Raw genomic sequence first — 7,710 nt, forward strand, 5'->3', positions numbered from 1 at the left:
ACAGAGTCAAACATGTATCTAACCATCAAATATGCAAATAAAATTTCTATTTTGGTGAGAAGGGCATATAAAACAAGAGTGTCAGTGTAGGAAACCCTTTGATATAAACCACTTTGAGGAAGTATGATGTGGTTGACGATTCTGTGCAACTGAGCACGTTCATATCCTAGGGCTTTGTGAGTGGGTGTAATGCCATCAATCAAGGAGACATGTTCACAAATATTAGCCAAACCATCATTGTAAGAAACACCAACTCCTTCATCCCACTTAACAGAAGCATAAGCACAAGGCTCAACATCTGTATACTTCAATGAATCGCTAATAGTTTCATTATTTAAAACTATGTCTCGGCCTTTTACATATGAGTGAACAGTGCCTTCATGATATGTCATGTTGGCATAAAACTCTTTGACCAAAAGAGGATAAACAGGCTTTTTGATGTTAAAAAGATGATTCCAATCCAGAAATTCCAAGTTTTCAACAAAAGAAAAGCCTTTCTTTTTCAAAGTGGGTAAATCAGCAAGAAAAGAGGGACACAGGGTACGGCACTTAATAACTCTATCATAAAAGTCATTATTCATGGCAGACTGGTACACGAAATTATGATCTCAACTGCACCAACAACTTGGTACGCACGATCATAATCTCAATTCTTTTTCACAACTCCGCACAACTAACCAGCAAGTGCACTGGGTCGTCCAAGTAATAAACCTTACGTGAGTAAGGGTCGATCCAACGGAGATTGTCGGCTTGAAGCAAGCTATGGTCATCTTGTAAATCTCAGTCAGGCAGATTCAAATGGTTATGAGGTTTTGATAATTAAAATATAAATAAAATATAAAATAAGATAGAAATACTTATGTGATTCATTGGTGAGAATTTCAGATAAGCATATGGAGATGCGTTGCTCCTTCTTAATCTCTGCTTTCCTACTGCTTTCATTCAATCATTCATACTCTTTTCCATGGCAAGCTATATGTTGGGGGATTACCGTTGTCAATAGCTACTGTCCGTCCTCTCAGTGAAAATGGTCCAAGTGCGCTGTCACCGCATGGCTAATCATCTATAGGTTCTCGATCATGTTGGAATAGGATCCATTGATCCTTTTGCATCTATCACTACGCCCAACACTCACGAGTTTGAAGCTCATCACAGTCATCCCTTCCCAGATTCTACTCGGAATACCACAGACAAGGTTTAGACTTTCTGGATCTCAGGAATGGCCACCAATAATTCTAGCCTATACCACGAAGGTTTTAATCTTAGATTAGAAACCCAAGAGATACATATTCAAGCTTGTTTGCATGTAGAACGGAAGTGGTTGTCAGGCACGCGTTCATAGGTGTGAATGGTGATGAGCGTCACATAATCATCACATTCATCATTTTCTTGTGTGCGAATGAATATCTTAGAGAAGAAATAGGCTTGAATTGAATAGAAAAATAATAGTACTTTGCATTAATTCATGAGGAACAGCATAGCTCCACACCTTAATCTATGGGGTGTAGAAACTCCACCGTTGAAAATACATAAGTAATGAAGGTCCAGGCATGGCCGAATGGCCAGCCCCCTAAACATGATCAAGAGATCAAAAGTGATACAAGGATAGTCTCAAAAATGATCAAAAGATGTGAAATAAATCACTAAAAAGTAGTTTTTATACTAAACTAGTCACTAGGGTTTACAGAAAATGAGTAACTAAGTGCAGATAGTGCATAATTGCACTTCCGGAGCTAACTTGGTGTGTGATTGGGCTGAGCATTGAAGTTTTCACGTGTAGAAACTCCTCTTGGAGTTAAACACCAGCTTTCATCCTGTTTATGGCGTTTAACTCTGGTTTGTAACCTGTTTCTGGCGTTTAACTTCAGAATAGGGCAGGAAGTTGGCGTTTGAACGCCAGTTTGCGTCATCAAAACACGGGCAAAGTATGGACTATTATATATTGCTGGAAAGCTCTGGATGTCTATTTTCCAACGCAATTGAGAGCGTGCCAATTGGGTTTCTGTAGCTCCAGAAAATCCATTTCGAGTGTAGGGAGGTCAGAATCCAACAGCATCTGTAGTCCTTTTTCAGCCTCTGAATCAGATGTTTGCTCAGGTCCCTCAATTTCAGCCAGAAAATACCTGAAATCACAGAAAAACACACAAACTCATAGTAAAGTCCAGAAATATGATTTTTGCTAGTGTCCCTAATTAGAGGTGTCCAGGGTTCTTAAGCACACTCTTTTTGCTTTGGATCACGACTTTAACCGCTCAGTCTCAAGCTTTCACTTGACACCTTCACACCACAAGTACATGGTTAGGGACAGCTTGGTTTAGCCGCTTAGGCCAGGAATTTATTCCTTTGGGCCCTCCTATCCATTAATGCTCAAAGCCTTGGATCCTTTTTACCCTTGCCTTTTGGTTTAAAGGGTTATTGGCTTTTTGCTCTTGCCTTTTGGTTTAAAGAGCTCTTGGCTTTTTCTGCTTGCTTTTTCTTTTTCTTTCTTTTTTCTTTTATTTTCGCCATATTTTTTTTCGCAAGCTTTGTTCTTCACTACTTTTTCTTGCTTCAAGAATCAATTTTATGATTTTTCAGATTATCAATAACATTTCTCCTTTTTCATTATTCTTTCAAGAGCCAACAATTTTAACATTCATAAACAACAAATTCAAAAGACATATGCGCTGTTCAAGAATTCATTCAGAAAATAAAAAATATTGTCACCACATCAAAATAATCAAACTAATTTCAAGGATGAATTCGAAATTCATGTAATTCTTGTTCTTTTGTTTTTTAGAACATTTTTCATTTAAGAAAGGTGATGAATTCATAGGACATTCACAGCTTTAAGGCATAGACACTAGACACTAATGATCATGTAATAAAGACACAAACAAAAAAACATAAAGCATAGAGAATGAAAATAGAAAAAGAAATAAATAGACAAGGAGATTAAGGAACGGGTCCACCTTAGTGAGGGTGGCGTCTTCTTCCTCTTGAAGAACCAATGGTGCTCTTGAGCTCCTCTATGTCTCTTCCTTGCCTTTGTTGCTCCTCCCTCATAGCTCTTTGATCTTCTCTAATTTCATGGAGAATGATGGAGTTCTCTTGGTGCTCCACCCTTAGTTGTCTCATGTTAGAACTTAATTCTCCTAGGGAGGTGTTAATTTGCTCCCAATAATTTTGTGGAGGATAGTGCATCCCTTGAGGCATCTCAGGGATTTCATGATGAGGTACTTCCTCATGCTCTTGTTGAGGTCCATGAGTGCGCTCTCTTGTTTACTCCATCCTCTTTTTAGTGATGGGCTTGTCCTCTTCAATGAGGATGTCTCCCTATATGACAATTCCAACTGAATTGCAGAGGTGACAAATGAGGTGAGGAAAGGCTAACCTTGCCAAAGTGGAGGACTTGTCAGCCACCTTGTAGAGTTCTTGAGGTATAATCTCATGAACTTCCATTTCCTCCCCAATCATGATACTATGGATCATGATGGCCCGATCCACAGTTACTTTGGATAGGTTGCTAGTAGGAATGATAAAGTGTTGGATGAACTCCAACCATCCTCTAGCTACAGGCTTAAGGTCTGGTCTTCTCAATTGAACCGGCTTACCTCTTGAGTCAACTTTCCATTGAGCTCCTTCCACACATATGTTCATGAGAACTTGGTCCAACCTTTGATCAAAGTTGACCCTTCTAGTGTAGGGGCGTGTGTTTTCTTGCATCATTGGCAAGTTGAACGCCAACCTTACATTTTTCGGACTAAAATCTAAGTATTTCCCCCGAACCATTGTAAGCCAATTCTTTGGATTCGGGTTCATACTTTGATCATGGTTCCTAGTTATCCATGCGTTTGCATAGAACTCTTGAACCATTAAGATTCCGACTTGTTGAATAGGATTAGAGAGAACTTCCCATCCTCTTCTTCTAATCTATTGTCGGATCTCCGGATATTCGCCCTTTTCGAGCTTAAAAGGGATTTCGGAGATCACCTTTTTCTTGGCCATAACTTCATAGAAAAGTGGTCTTGATAGACCTTTGAGATGAATCTCTCCATCTCCCATGACTCAGAAGTGGAAGCAATTGCCTTCCCTTTCCTCTTTCTTGAGGTTTCTCTGGCCTTAGGTGCCATTAATGGTTATGGAAAAACAAAAAACAATGCTTTTACAACACCAAACTTAAAAGGTTTGCTCATCCTCGAGCAAAAGAAGAAAGAAAGTAGTAGAAGAAGAAGAAAATGGAGGAGATAGAGGGAGATATGTGGTTCGGCCAAGGGGTAGAAGTAGTGGTTATAATGTGTGAAAATGAAGGAGGGGTGAGGGGTTTATATAGGAGTGGGGGGAGGGTTAGGTTTCGTGTATTAGGGTTGGGTTTGGGAGGGAAAGGATTTTGAATTTGGAGGTAGGTGGTGTGGGGTTTTTGGGGAAGAGTGAATGAGGTGATTGGTGAAGGGTATTTCGGGAAGAGATATGGAGGTGATTGGTGAAGGGTATTTGGGGAAGAGTGTTACGAAAAGATGGGAGAGAGAGAGAGAGAGAGAGGTGGGCTAGGTGGGGATCCTGTGGGGCCCACAGATCCTGAGGGGTCAAGGACTTATCATCCCTGCTCCATTGAGGCGTGCAAAAATGCCCTTAGAGTGCAATCCTAGTGTTTAACGCCAGACTGCTGCTTGTTTCTGGCATTAAACGCCAGCTTTTCTCCCTTTCTTGGTGTTTAACGCCAACTTTGTGCTCTGTTCTGGCGTTAAACGCCAGACTGTAGCTTGTTTCTGGCGTTTAACGCCAGCTTGATGCTTCTTTCTGGCGTTAAACGCCAGTCTGATGCTTCTTACTGGCGTTTAAACGCCAGTAAGCTCTTCCTCCAAGGTGAGCTGTTTTTAATGCTGTTTTTCATTCTGTTTTTGATTTTTCAGTTGTTTTTGTGACTTCGCATGATTATCAACCTAAAGAAAACATAAAATAACAATGGAAAATAAATAGATATAATTAAATAACATTGGGTTGCCTCCCAATAAGCGCTTCTTTAATGTCAATAGCTTGACAGTGAGCTCTCTTAGAGCCTCACAGATAATCAGAGCAGGGTTGGAGCCTCCCAACACCAAACTTAGAGTTTGAATGTGGGGGTTTTGTTTGACTCTGTATTGAGAGAAGCTTTTCATGCTTCCTCTCCATGGTTACAGAAGGAGAACCTTGAGTCTTGAATACAAGGTAGTCCTCATTCAACTGAAGGACCAACTCTCCTCTGTCAACATCAATCACATCTTTTGCTGTGGCTAGGAAGGGTCTGCCAAGGATGATGGATTCATCCTCATCCTTCCCAGTGTCTAGGATTATGAAATCAGCAGGGATGTAAAGGCCTTCAACCTTCACTAGCACATCCTCTACTAATCCATAAGCCTGTTTCATTGATTTGTTTGCCATCTCTAGTGAGATTCTTGCAGCTTGTACCTCAAAGATTCCCAGTTTCTCCATTACAGAGAGTGGCATGAGGTTTATCCCTGACCCCAGGTCACACAAAGCCTTCTCAAAGGTCATGGTACCTATGGTACAAGGTATGGAGAATTTTTTGGGATCCGGTTTCTTCTGAGGTAATGTCTGCCTCATTAATGCATTCAGTTCATTGGTGAGCAAGGGGGGGTTCATCCTCCCAAGTCTCATTACCAAATACCTTAGCATTCAGCTTCATGATTGCTCCTAGATACTTAGTAACTTGCTCTTCAGTGATGTCTTCATCCTCTTCAGAGGAAGGGTATTCATCAGAGCTCATGAATGGCAGAAGGAGGTTTAATGGAATCTCTATGGTCTCTATATGAGCCTCAGATTCCTTTTGTTCCTCAAAGAAAAACTCCTTTCTGTCCAGAGGACGTCCCATGAGGCTTTACTCACTAGGACTCACGTCTTCCTCACTCTCTCCAGGTTCGGCCAAGTTGGTCATGGTTATGGCCTTGCACTCTCTCTTGGGGTTTTCTTCTGTGTTGCTTGGGAGAGTACTGGGAGGAGTTTCAGTAATCTTCTTACTCAGCTGACCCACTTGTGCCTCCAAATTTCTAATGGAGGACCTTGTTTCATTCATGAAACTTAGTGTGGTCTTGGATAGATCAGAGACTATGGTTGCCAGACCAGAATGGCTCTGTTCAGAATTCTCTGTCTGTTGCTGAGAAGATGATGGAAAAGGCTTGCTATTGCTAAACCTATTTCTTCTACCATTAATGTTGAAGCCTTGTTGAGATTTTTGTTGGTCATTCCATGAAAAATTTGGATGATTTCTCCATGAAGGATTATAGGTGTTTCCATGGGGTTCTCCCATATAATTCACTTCTTCCATTGTAGGGTTCTAAGGATCATAAGCTTCTTCTTCAGAAGATGCTTCTTTAGTACTGTTGGATGCAGCTTGCAATCCATTCAGACTCTGAGAAATCATATTGACTTGCTGAGTCAATATTTTGTTCTGAGCCAATATGGCATTCAGAGTATCAATTTCAAGAACTCCCTTCTTCTGAGGCGTCCCATTGTTCACAGGACTCCTCTCAGAGGTGTACATGAACTGCTTATTTGCAACCATTTTAATGAGTTTCTGAGCTTCTGCAGGGGTTTTCAGATGAAGAGATCCTCCTGCAGAATGGTCCAATGACATTTTTGACAACTGAGATAGACCATCATAGAATATACATATGATGTTCCATTATGGAAGCATGTCAGTAGGATACCTTTGGATCAGTTGCTTATATCTTTTCCAAGCTTCATAGAGGGACTCTCCTTCCTTCTGTCTGAAGGTTTGGATTTCCACTATAAGCTTGCTCATCTTTTGAGGTGGAAAGAATTTGGCCAGGAAAGCACTGACCAGCTTTTCCCAATAGTTCAGGCTTTCCTTAGATTGTGAATCTAACCATGTTCTAGCTTTGTCTCTTACAGCAAAAGGGAAAAGCATAAGCCTGTAGACCTCGGGATCAACTCCATTAGTCTTGATAGTGTCACAGATTTACAAAAATTCAGCTAAAAACTAATGAGGATCTTCCATTGGAAGTCCATGAAACTTGCAATTCTGCTGCATTAGAGAAACTAATTGAGGCTTAAGCTCAAAGTTGTTTGCTCCAATTGCAGGAATTGAGATGCTTCTTCCATAGAAGTCAGCAGAGGCTACAATGAAGTCACCAAGCATCTTCCTTGCATTGTTGGCATTGTTATTTGGTTCGGCCATGTCTCCTTCTTTTTCGAAAATTTCTATCAAGTCCTCTCTAGAGGGTTGTGCTTTAGCTTCTCTTAGTTTCCTCTTAAGAGTCCTTTCAGGTTCAGGATCAGCTTCAATAAGAATGTCTTTATCCCTGTTCCTGCTCATATGAAAAAGAAGAGAACAGAAAAGAAGATGAATCCTCTATGTCACAGTATAGAGATTCCTTTATGTGAGTAGAAGAAGAGAAGAATATAAGAAGGATAAGAGAAAAACTCGAACACAGAGAAGAAGAGGGGGTTCGAATTATGAGTAGAAGAAAAGTGTTAGTAGATAAATAAATAAATAGAAAGAGATGAGAGAGAGAATTTCGAATTTAAAAAGAATAAAATGAAAATATTTTTGTTTTTATATTAATTATTAGTTAGAATTCGAAAATTAAAAAGAGAAATAAAATTAAATTAAAATTTAAAACAATTAGTTAATTAAAATGAAATTTGAAAAAGTGGGGAGGAGTTTTCAAAAATTAGAAAAGATTTGATTGAAAAAGTGGTTTTGAAAAA

This window comes from Arachis hypogaea, chromosome 11 (assembly GCF_003086295.3).
Source record: "Arachis hypogaea cultivar Tifrunner chromosome 11, arahy.Tifrunner.gnm2.J5K5, whole genome shotgun sequence".
In the NCBI taxonomy this organism is placed as follows: domain Eukaryota; kingdom Viridiplantae; phylum Streptophyta; class Magnoliopsida; order Fabales; family Fabaceae; genus Arachis; species Arachis hypogaea.